Source organism: Diabrotica virgifera, chromosome 8 (genome assembly GCF_917563875.1).
Source record: "Diabrotica virgifera virgifera chromosome 8, PGI_DIABVI_V3a".
In the NCBI taxonomy this organism is placed as follows: Eukaryota; Metazoa; Arthropoda; class Insecta; order Coleoptera; family Chrysomelidae; genus Diabrotica; species Diabrotica virgifera.
Window position 1 is genome coordinate 59,859,118 of NC_065450.1, and position 13,421 is coordinate 59,872,538.

The 13,421-nt window shown below is 31.8% G+C and overlaps 1 long non-coding RNA gene across 1 annotated transcript; it reads left to right on the forward strand.

Annotated features, from left to right (window-relative positions):
* The first annotated feature begins 8,763 nt into the window (after nt 1-8,763).
* LOC126890425 (uncharacterized) lies at nt 8,764-11,296 on the forward strand. The gene is made up of 3 exons (XR_007700313.1): nt 8,764-8,995; nt 9,720-9,875; nt 11,116-11,296. It is a non-coding gene; the product is annotated as an uncharacterized LOC126890425 (long non-coding RNA).
* Nucleotides 11,297-13,421: the final 2,125 nt, after the last annotated feature.

Below are 13,421 nucleotides of genomic sequence, written 5' to 3' on the forward strand. Positions count from 1 at the left end.
GCGTCTTGTAATAGGTATTTTGTTAAATACCTCCAGAAAGCTTCTATTTAGAAAAACGAAAATTGGTACGCATATTTACCTTCCAGAGATAAAGCGATTCCACCTATTGCGAATTTCTAGTACCGGTCATAGGCGTCCGTTTGGATAGGGCATAGGACAACAGTTATTTTATCACTTAACTTTTTTATCTTAAACTTTTCAGCATTTTTGATACTGGATTATTAAATTGTGAGGTATAGTGGTATTAAAAGGTACTGTTAATTTAATTCGGTAGGACACACCGTTTTTTAGAAAAATCGGTTTGAAAATATTTCGTTTTTGGAATTTGAAAAAAAAATTGAAAAAAAAAAATAAAAAAATAACGGTGCATGTGTATTTTGCCAAGTTACAGCAAAAGTAACTTTTAGTACTAAAATACCTCATAATTTAATAATCTAGAGTCAAAGATGCTTAAAAATTAAAGACAAACAAATTATGCGATAAAATAACCGTTGACCTACCCAAAACGGATGCATATGATATATAACCGCAATTATTGAAATCGATTAATCTCTGGAATATAAATAAACGTACCAGTTTTCGTTTTTCTAAATGGTTTTTTTTAATGTTTTTTTAATAGAATAAGAAGAGAATAGAATCGAAGCGTTCTAGAGGTATTAGAGAAAAACTAATTACAAGATGCTATCTTCAAAGAGCTCTAGCTCGCTTAGGAAGCATTTTTGGACAAGATGAATTGATTTAAAATGTCTTAAAATTATCTGAGGTATCTCCTGTCTTCGTTTGCCGGTAGAGTTTCTGGACACCCTGTATATGGGATTAGCCACAGTTTGGTTGTAATGGCAATTAAAGACCTTGGGACCAGAAGGGGACAAGCCACAATTTCGTCAAAAATGAGTTAAAGTAGAAATCGCGCACTTTAAGGCCATATTAATGTCCCAAACAGACAATTTCAGCTGTTTTCTCATAGATGGTGCCGCTATAGTAAGTCTCGTAGTGTCACCATTACTTTATATTGCAACAAAAGGAGACAAACCACAGTAGTAACCAACATGGCGGCGGAACATTCTCGTGCATGTAAACGGAAAATAGAGTTTTCTGAGTTTGATTCTGAACACGGTGACCAAGATACGTTTTTAAATGAAAGCAAATATGACAAAGACAAATTGAAGAGGTCGGGGCAATAAGGGACCTAAGCCAAATTTGAAAAGTTTTGAGTAAATCACGTTTAAAGTTTTTGACAAAATCCTGAAATCATATTTTTATATTTGATAGTGTTTACCTTAATTCCTTACATGCATAATAAATTATTAAATATATTTTTTCAAAGAAAGATACAAAATGAAACTGCATTTTTTAGGAAAAAATTTAATAAACAAATAAATGTGGCTTATGACCTTTTTGAAAATAACAAAATGAATCACTCTAAAATCAAGAATATACCTACAATATTATTTTTTATTAAAAAAAATCGGTTTCATCATCCCTGTCTACTTCCTCTGCTTCATCAACTTCGTTATAGTCTTGCTCAATGTTACTTGTACTTATTCCAATAATACTGAGATAAAACTGCTGGTTTATGAGAGGAATATATTGTAAAAGTTTCTTTATATCCTGATTTTTTTATGCTCAGTACTATTGGTCCTCCATACATAATATATATTTTTTAAGCTTTTTGTTGTCACCAAACTTTACAACCCTCTTATCAACATTTACTTCATCAAACGCTCCATTTAGGGTGTGTTTAATGAATATGGAATTTGGGTGTTCGCTATCGAACCAAGAAGGGCCCAAGCCACCTACTCAATAAAATACTTTTTTGGTCTTAAAACGTGTTATTGACAAACGAATTTAAATAGAATATTAGTGTTAATGGCTATTTATCAATAAAAAAAATTAAAACAGTTTTAAGTTCTACTAAAAAAGTAAATTTAATGTTATTATAACTTATTAAGACACAAGCCACATATCCTACAGCAAAAAGGTCTCAAGCCACTAAAATGTTTACTTACCTTTTTTGGAGAAGATTCATCACTTTCACTGGAACTCGTATGCGGAGAATATTCTCTATACTTTACAGGATCGTCAGAGTCAAAATCCGAACCTGAACTACTGTTTGTTTCCTTATAAAATAATTGTTTTTCTTTCAACACTCTTCGATCACGTGTCGCCTTGTTGATTTTACTGTGGCTTATGACGTTCTTGCTTAAAAATTTTCCATGATTTTGCAAGTCGGCAACAAGGTCGTTGCCTGGTGACGTTGCGCAAGGTGGTTGCCCAATAGCCGTAAAACTTCGCTGGTGGCTTGAGACCATTGTTACAGAGCCAGTTTTATTAAAATCTTCAACTGTCAAAAAATGTGGTTTAGGTCCATTATTGCCCCCAGCTCTTCAATTCACAACTGAATTATTTTATTGTTTCATTTTATGTTCATTTTTTAGAATATAATTTTTTTATACAAAAGGGGATAAGCCTAACATTTTCAAAAAATTATTAAATAAAACGATTGTGGACCTTACGCTTCCGAGAAAAATGTAAAAATTGGATTTCAGTATTTGAAAATAAGTTTAAAATTATGTTTTCTCCAAAATATTGTTTGGTGGCATGTAACCTTCTGGTCCCAAGGTCTTCAATTTTCATTTCCATTTCGATTTTCACTCCGGAAATCGTTTTCAAAAGATTAGCGAGGAAAAAGTTGATGAAAAAACAATTTTCTTAAAAATAATTCATGCATTATCTTTCATTAGAATATTAGATATGCCTCGTTTTTATTTAAATTGAGCAAGGAACCTACAACCCGCCAGTTAAACAGCCTGGAAAACCTCTGTCAATTTTATAAGGAGTTAAGATTGGGAGAAGCTATAAACACAAGGGATGAAAAGATAATTAGCGAGTTAACACGAATGGCAACTAATCTACAATGGGCCTATTTAGAGGGACAATTATTTAGAAACACTTGATGCTTGGAGTCAACCCACTGTCGCAGGAGCATAATAATTACATCTTGTTTTGAAGGTTGGCTGTGTAAATCTTTTACTGCAGGCTTTTGTGTCATATTTATTCAATACTTTAATTCGTTACGTATTTATCGAACTTGGTTAAGTATTCTTAAAAATTGCGTAGTTGTTTCTTCTCGAACAAAAACGGATAATAGCTCGAGTTCGGAGTCGTCTTTCTTCTTCTTTTTCTTTTACTTGTTTAAAATCTTTTAATATAAATTTGTGGCTGGAATATTTCTTAGGTAATAGAAAGCCAATACTCCCACTACCTATTTCCAACTAAATAATTGTTCTTGTAGCACAATTATCGTTCATTTTTTCTTCTATTAATATTAATTTATACCATATGTTGTGTTCGTATATATCTTCGTTTTCTTACTTGCTATACAAAGTGAGTTTTATGTATAGAAAGCCTTGATTATGTCGGAAACGAGAAAATTGAGGGAATTGAGGAATTTGAAATAAGAAAGTTCATTAGATTTCCAGAAAAATGGAAGATTTGACAACATTCTAATTACTACGATGGTATGTTGGCGGCATTAGAAGACCCTTACCACCCAAAATCTATAAAAATCGTGCAAACCGTTTCCGAGTTAATTGAGGCTCCATACATAAGTACATAATAAGTACACTCTGTATATTATGTCTAAAACAAGCTCTAAAAGAAAGAAAGACAAAAAAGAAAGATGATTGAATAAATTATGAGAATTTAAGTAAGTCCTTGAACAAAAAATCCCACAGAGAAAGGCATAGGTAAATAGCAACAAAAACTGGTACTTAATTGTGTAGTTAAGGGATAAACTATCCGAAAATCTGTTTTGCCTGTACCTTAATACGGAACCTGAAAACCAACTTGGAAAAAGAAGGCAATGCATGTAGGATACCTTCCTAAATATCTTCAATGTTTGAACGAATTTATACTCCAGTGACTTTTAAACATGTGTTCAACTTTCCCTCTCTTTCTCTCGTCAAAGGCGCTAGAGCCTAAATCGAGCCTGGGCCACCTCCAAACTGTGCCTACAACTATATCGGACCCGCCAATTTTCTCTAAGTTCTAACGTCTAGCAAATTTTGCGCGTCAGCTGCCAATTCATCTGCTTACCTTTTCCGTAGTCTTCCTTTCGATATTGCGTCGTGAATTTTACTATCTAGGGCAATTTTCGGCAATATTTCAGTCTCCATTCTTATTACATGACCAGCCCATAAAAGTCTCTGAAGATTAACGAATTCTGAGAACGGTGTCTCTTCGAATAATAATAATTTATTCAACAATAATAGGTACAATCTTTTTAGATATTTACATATAAAGTGAATAAATTAACCCGAAGGTCTCCGAGAGGTGTGGATACACCTGTTTCGGTAAATAGGATATAAAATAATAAATAATAACATACTAACGTAAATAGTAACGTAAATAGTTGAGGACAACAGAAATAACATTGACAAGGTAAATGGTGAAACGGGACCTGAAATCCTAAAATGTGAAGTAGAAATGGCACTTAGAAATTCCAAAACTGGAAAGGCAAATGGACCCGATGAGGTTCCTACTGAATTACTAAAGCTCTTGAATGATGAATCAATAGGTATAATATTGCACTTATTTAACACAGTATACAATACTGGTATTATACCTCAAGAGTGGCTGCTGTCTACATTCGTTACACTGCCAAAGAAATCCAATGCAAAAGAATGTTCAGAACATCGAACAATATCTTTAATGAGCCATCTACTAAAGATATTTCTAAAAATCATCCACAACCGAGTTTATCAAAAGTTGGAGTCAGATATTAGTAATACACAGATGGGGTTCAGAAAAGGACTAGGTACTCGAGAAGCTCTCTTCGGTTTGAATGTTCTTACACAAAGATGCCTAGACGTTAATCAAGAAGTACATGCATGTTTTATCGATTTTGAAAAAGCGTTTGACAGAGTACGCCACGATAGGCTAAGAGACATTCTTGAAAGAAAAGACATAGATAATAAAGATCTGCGAATAATTCTCAACTTATATTGGAATCAAAATAGAAAACGAGATATCAAAAGCAATAGAAATACGTAAAGGAGTAAGACAGGGATGCATTTTGTCACCACTGCTATTTAATGTATATGTTAATAATGGAGAGGTTATAAATAATATTCGATACGCAGACGACACTGTACTAGTTGCAAGAACAGTAGAAGAATTACAACGATTACTTACAAACATAAATATTGCTTGCAACAATTATGGCATAAACATTAATATCAAAAAAACCAAGTATATGGTCTTCAGTAAAATCATGACACAACCAGCACATATTAGTATAAACGGCATTCAAATTGAAAAAGTATCAAGTTATAAATACTTGGGAACTTTAATAAACGAAACTGGAGACCAAAACAATGAAATAAAAAGACGTATCGAAATTGCCAGGGCCACCTTCATAAAGATGAGAAAATTCTTCTGCAACAGAGATACAAGCATCCCTCTACGATTAAGAATGCTAAGTGGCTACGTATTTAACACGCTATTATACGGTGTAGAGGCCTGGACTCTCAAACAGAACAACATAAAAAATATTGAAAGTTACGAGATGTGGTGCTACCGTCGAATGCTGAAGATAAGTTGGGTTGAAAGAATCACAAATCTTGAATACGAAGGATAGGAAGAGACCCAGAAATTTTATTAACGATAAAACGAAGAAAACTCGAGTATTTGGGTCACCTGATGAGAGGTCATAAATACGCATTACTTCAAAATATAATGCAAGGAAAAATAGAAGTAAAACGGAATCCAGGCCGTAGAAGAATGTCGTGGATGCGGAATTTGAGAGAGTGGTTTGGCTGCACCACTAATGAACTTTTTAGGTCAGCTGTAAACAAAGTCAGGGTAGCCTTGATGATGCCTCAATCTCCGATAGGAGTGGCACAAGAAGAAGAAGAACGTAAATAACATAAATAGCAACATAATACAATATAATATAATACAATAAATAGATAGGTACGTTTTTTTTGCAGTTATTCGAGCGCGTCAGATTATCATATGGGGAGAAACCTGGTACCCCGCAGATGTACCTCTACCATATATTGGCTCTTAACACAGGGGAGTTCGTTAAGGGGGGCCCGAAAAAAAAATATATCCTTAAAAAAACTCGAAATTGTCAGATTAAGATAAGGTAAATTAAGTACATACAAAAGAGTGTATATTTAAAAAATCTGACGATTTGAGCCGGGCGTAAGGAAATGGGCGAGTCCAAAAGTTTCACAAGAAAAAAGCGAATATTTCGCGAAATGAGTGACGGATCGAAAAACTAAAAAATATGTGCTCAGTATTTTTTAAAAATCTATCGAATGATACCAAACACGATTTCCCACGGAGAGGGGTGGTGGGTAAATTTAATATTTTAAATACGAATCCCGCGATATTTCGCGTAATGAACATCAGATCGAAAAACTGTAAAATACACTTATTTAATATTTTTAAAAAATCTATCGAGTGGCACCAAACACGACCCCCCACGGAGGTGGGGTGGGGGGTTACTTTAAAATCTTAGAGGAGCCCCCATTTTTTATTGCAGATTTGAATTCCTTACGAAAAAATAAGTAACTTTTATTCGAAACATTTTTTCGAATTATGCATAGATGACGTTATAATCAGAAAAAACGATTGTTGGAAATGGAAAATTAAATTAAAAAATGGCAAGCGCCCACTAAAATGGAAAATGTTACTTAACTTTTTTTGGTTTTAGGGCCTACTCTTTACAACCCAATAGGTCTCCAAAGCGCTCGAGTGACTGCACATTTAGCATACTTTGCTTCCCTACCGTTAGTAAATATGATACGTAGAATAAATAATATAATGAAAACAATAAAATAAATACTTAGTTTAACAATAAAGCACGAATAATTAATTTTTTTTTACAATTATGTATGGCTCAATTAGTTAGTAATATTTTTGAAGAATGGTGTATATACTCATGTTTTATTAAATATGATAAAAATAATAAGCAAAATAAATCAGTTTAAAACAATATGCAATTTGAAATATAGGTATAAAAATTGGTAGTGACTATAGAGTTTCATTTATTTTTTTTTTGTTTTTTAATGTATGTAAACTTAAGCTACTATATATATGATGTCACAAAAATTTCTTGTTTGTTCCATCAGAAATGATTTTATTTTCTTTGTAAATAGAAGAACATTCTTAGTATTTTTGATATCACTGGGGATATGATTATTTATTTTTGGGGCTAGCAATAGAAAACTTCTTTGACAGAAGGACTTTGTCATTTTCAGAATCATATAGAGGTGTTTGCCTCTTGTATCATGCTCATGTGATGGTAAATTGTTGTCTGTTTTTATGGTGTGATATTTTAAAGATACACAAAGAAAGTATAACTGTTTCAAGTCAAATATATTACTATCCTTATATAATCTATCTGTAGAGTAGGTGTATGGTTTAGACATAATAATTTTCAGAAATCTTCTTTGTATGATTTCCAGTGGGAGAATGTGTGTTTTCAGGGCGCTTCCCCAAGCCAGTATACCATAACGGAGATGACTTTCTACTAGTCTGTAATATAGTGTGCGAAGGTATGTGTTTTTTAAGATGTTTAAACTTATACAGGATAAACTGTAGCTTTTTAATGATATATTTAATGTGAAAGTCCCATTTTAGATGTGTATCTATAAAAACTCCTAGATATTTAACATTTGTTACGGGTTTAATATAAAAAATTTTGTTTATTATGTGATATTTGAAGGGGTTTGAAAAGATCAGTGGTCAAGTTAGAGTTAAATATTGGTAGATAAACAGTTTTCTTAAAATTGATTGTTAGTATTTTCTAGTCAAACCATTCTTTTCACATTGCTGCTTTTGTTTTTAATTCATACCAATTCTCAGCATCATAGATAATAGCAGTATCATCAGCAAACCCAATTATATAGATGCCCTGTACTCTTTAATGAAAATAATCCATTTATATATAGATTTAACAGGACAGGACTAAATAGAATAGTTGGTAGAGTCCATGGTTGTACCTGGATCCGCATTCTCCGTGTTCATTAACAGGTCCAACTTCCGTCGGACTTTTCTTTCAAATACTTCCAGTTTTATTGTTGTTTTCTCATGTCTCATGCTTCTGTCTCACATATTGTTGGTCTCATAGTTTTGTAGACCATGATTTTTGATCTCCAGTGTGTTTTTTGGAGCGGAACACATGCCCTAACAACAGACAACATTCCAGGAATGTACTACCAAAGTTCTATCAATATTTGAATGTCCTGGACATTTAGGGAACATTCGGTGAACATCTGTTTAAATTATTCCTGGAATGTTACCATAAGACATTCTGTGAACATACTACCAATGTTCCTATATTTTAAGTTGCGAAATAATACATACGTGTAACAGATACAACATTACTTATAACATACCAGACAAACTAAGTGACACTTTAGGCCTACAGTGCAATAATATGTCAAATTTAAAGAGTTTCCCAAGTTCAATTAATACAATATTATAAACATACAAATGTAATAAAAATTATTGTTCGCGAATATTCAATTTGGAATGCGATTTTGTTAATAAAAAAAATACTTATAACTTATGCAAAACCCAAGAGAGGCATTTATATTTATTTCTTTTGCGTTCATTTTCAAATTCGCCGTGCATATATTTTTGTGCATGGCGCTTGAGAGGGCATCACGTGACTAAAAACGACCAACCAACGACCTCGCTTCGGCCATCTTGGCATCTTGGCAGCTTCATCTTGGCCACCTTGCTTTGCCGTGGGTGGATCGTTGTATTTTATTTGTGCTTTTTAAGAATATTTTTTTAATTCGGATAGTTTTATAATAGCTTTAATAGTATTATTAACATAGTGAATAAAATGGTGTCCTGTTTTTAACGCAGTTGGAGTAGCAGAAACAAATGTAGATAAAAAAATCTGCAGGAATAACGTTTCAATTATGACAGAAGCTCCAAACAAATGACTGTGAATGAAAAGCCCTATTAAAAGGTTAGTATGCAAATATGTAAACGAAGGCATGCCCTGTATTTCAGAAAATAAATTAATACTATTAATACCCTAATAATACTATTCATAAAAAATCTTTTAAGTAACCTAGATATAACAAAGTGAATAAAAGGCATAAATCAGAAGAATTATTATTTTATTTTATAAGTTAATAATTGGTCATATCCATTTATTATTTTAATAATAATTGTGAATAAGCCACAAACTTCGCTTATTCCTAACTAAAATAGTAAATAGAGATAATAACAATAGGATTTGTAAAACTAAAGTAATTCTTTTTGCGTTTTTGCTAATGTATGCCTTTATAAATAGGATGGTAGACCACACACTATAATATGCAGTACCAACTAATGAATACACAGAATATTATAGTCGATTTGCTAAACTCAGTCTCAGTACTACTGAGTCTCAGACACAACTGGCTAGTGATTTTAGTAAATAATTTTGCCAATTTGGTAAAATTGGCAAAAAAAAATAATAACTAAATAGTTAATAATTACTGTAATTTTGGCAAAATTGGCCAAAAACAAAAAAAATTACCAACTAAAATCACTAGCCAGTTGTGTCAGAGTTTGGGGAACCGACTATACTAATAAACAATTTCTAAGCTGTTTTATAATATTTTGTGAGTCCATTAATCATATTTTTTATTTAAAACTAAAATTTGTTAATAATGCTTAGTAATGCATATATTTTGTATTTTTAGCTTTCCAGAAGATCCTGCGAAGAAGACATGAAGTATAGATCAGATTTGTTAATAGAGGAGTATGCTCAAAACACTTTTTAGAAAAAGATATTGACAGAACTTCACTTTCATCTGTTCGTTTAAGAGACTGTGCTGTTCCAATAGCTTATGTCACAGGTATATGCATTTTTTTTTCTTGGTTTTAACATCTTTAAACGCGAAATACGCAATAGCTTATCGAATTGATGCCATGTTATTTTTCTTTATTAAGGTCTTTGTTTATTATTGTGTATGTGTATTAACAACAGAAACATTTTTGGTTATTCTTTATTTTATTTTATATTTTGTCATCAAGTGTTCAGTCAATGTATGTAGTTTTCTTATGTACACCTTTATGGGTTTATACCTGGTGGATGTATATTTCAATAAATAAATAAATAACCTAATTAATAATACAGTCTGTACAATATAGATACTGTTGTAATTCATTATCTACATCGGAGATCTAAGTTGACATTGTTGCCCAACTGCAAAAAATTTTTGAATTCATTTTAAGTCAAATATATCACATAATTATTGCGAAGTAGATTATACAACAAAACAGATTAATATTCAATGTAAATAAATAAAAACATCAGAAATAGAAAACAAGAATTAAGGTATAATCTTATGTTACAGTTATTAAGGTACCAAGGGTATTATAAGGATAATAACGCTTGAGGTCAATGGTGTTTTTAACAAGGGCCTGAGGGATATACGTTGACCGAAAGCGTTATTATTATAATACCTGTGGTGCCTTCAACGTTTAATGTCTGACTAAATTATTCTTTATATGCGAAAAATTTGAATGAATTTTGAATTGATTAGTTTTTAAATAAGTACATTTACCAGTAACAGTAGTAACATAATTGTGGTAACCATAGTTTTACTTAGGTTGATATTTGTCAACTTGACAGTATCTAAGTCGTTATTTAAATTTGATGCCCAAGGGCGTTATATCGTACTTAACAGACTTCGAAATGTCATTATTTGTCAAATAATGTACCAGTAGGACATTAAAGTAAATAATAAAAACAATAAATATAATGAATACTAAATACTTATTTGTTTGTGAAAAATCTATTTCTTTGTGGCTTTTTTGTAATTAACTATTCTAATGAGGAAATAAGCCACAATTTACTTGAAAAAATAATTTTATTAAGGTTTCTACTTCCACGTCGGATGTCGTTGTCAAAATACAAAATGTTCATTATTATTATTTTATTTATTAAATATTATTTATTATTTATTTAAATATTATTTAATATTTATTTTTTTATTATTATTATTTATGCGTATTATTACCTGTAAATAATATTTCTTCTGATTGTTAATTGTAAAGGATAGAAAAATTACCTTTTATTTTATTTTCTTTTAGAATCAGCTGAGAGAAGTGGTCTACAAAAAACCAGAAAGGAAACGGAATATGTGGCTATGAAAAGCAAAAGAAAGGTTTACAAAGCAAATGTGACACATTTTTTTATAATATTTAGGAATGTCAGTAAATTACATTAAAAAATGTATGTAAAGATTTTTTGCAATAAAAATGTTTATATTTATCAAGGATGTATTATTTGGTATGGCCACATATCGTCAGTGATGTGACAATACCTCCTATCTGTTTTTTTCAAGAGATTTGTAAGATAGACTAAAAACTTGTTTCGGCCACCTCCTGTTTTCATATATTTTTTGACTTGTTTTGCAGTAAATTCAACTATCTATTTACTACAAAAAAGTCAGAATACGTACGAAAACAGAAAGTGACCTTAAAAAATGTTTTTCGTCTCCTGCAAACCTCATGAAAAAACATATAGGAGGTATTGTCACATTACTGACGATATATTTCAGTGAATGTCTAAAAAATATACTGTGAATGTTCAAAGAACGTTCATAGACATTCATGGAATGTTCTAACAAGACATTCAGTCTAAAAATATACTGTGAATGTCCAAAGAACATTCATGGAATGTTCCAACAAGACATTCAGTCTAAAAAATAGACTGTGAATGTCCAAAGAACATTCGTAGACATTCATGGAATGTTCCAACAGAACATTCTAAGAATATTTAAAATGCTGACACAGCACTTTCCTGGGACTTTCCAGGGACATTCGTGTGCATTTGGGGACATTCCAGGAATGTTTTCAATGTCCTGTGTGTACATTCTAGGAACATTCATGGAATGTTTTGTGTTATTAGGGTGGGCTAGTGAAAGATAAGCTTTGTTTCCCTTTACTATTCTCCTTTCATTTCTGGGTCTCTTATTCTATCCGTGTTTAATGCAACTTTAAATATGTAAAACTTTAAACTTCCTACAGTTTAAATGTCGTTCTCTAACTGTGCGTAGATTAAGGTTCCACCTTTGTTAGGTGTTAATGCATTTGATATAATCTGAACAATGTTTGTCTTTATCTTTAGGTAGGTATTGTTTTTCATATAGGTATATTTTCATAATTTTATGATTTCATGATTCGTTACTGACGTTAATATAATTATTGTTAATATTAGGTACCTAGGTACCTCATCTTTATGTTTATGGATGTTTAATATAGGTACGACGAACCGAAGATTTATTTCGTATATACCACCCAAATTATTCAGCAACATAGTTAAAAAATCAGTAAACCAATCCTAATAGTTGAATAACTGCACATCTAAACAAATTTATATTCAATTTTAGTGATTTTGGAGGCGTTTTTCATTGTTGGCAATCTGGTAGAGGAGAAATGGTTTTTTTTACTATGATTCTCGCACACAAATCTTACCGTTCTGAGGAAGTCCCTACTAGATAGGCAAACTTCATTGCATCTATCGATTGATTTTTATCCAGTTGTTTCAAAATTGTAGTTCATGGTAAAAATGCCGATTAAAATGAGGATAAAACAGCAAAACTAAGTGCTGATGAAATTGTAAAACTCATATTGCACGCAACACCAAAAATTGAAACGATAATGTAGGTATGTTTAATATTACTATCAGGTGCTTTTGTAGGTATATAGGACAGATAATAATCGAGAAAAGTCAAGAAAATTTAATATCCCTTATACATTTGCTTATTAGATTATGGCAAGGCGTTCAACAAAGCCAAATGGTATCATTTAACCCGGCATCATGAATTTTTTTGCCACTAACAGACAGATGGGGTGTGACAAACCCCAGCCTCTGAAAGATTAAATAATTTAAAAAAATATCTTTACGTTTAGTTGTATGTGACATCTTGAACGCCAACATCTTGAAGCTGGTCCGGATAGTCACTATTTACACTAACATTGCCTATTTCTTCACTTACTTTCTAATCACTCTTGTCAATACATTCGTCACCGTCTGCTTCATCCCATTCTTTTAGCTTAGACTAATAAAAAAACATGTTAAAATCTGTAGTAAATATTATTCACTTACCTATACTCACTTATTTATAAGAGTAAAACTAAATAAAAACAATTCTACAGAAAGTACAAAATACGACTCGTGGGGAGTGACCACTTTCAATCCAAATGTACTTGCTGAAACTAAACAGACGACTAAAAACTATGTGTCATCGCATAGATAAATATACAATAGAAAGCTATCTAGCCGCTGTGGCCACTACATGCAAAACTTCCTTATGTTGTAGGCGCTTCAGTATTGTTGGGGTGTACTACACCCCACCTGTCGGATGCCGGGTTAAGTATGTATCATTAAGATA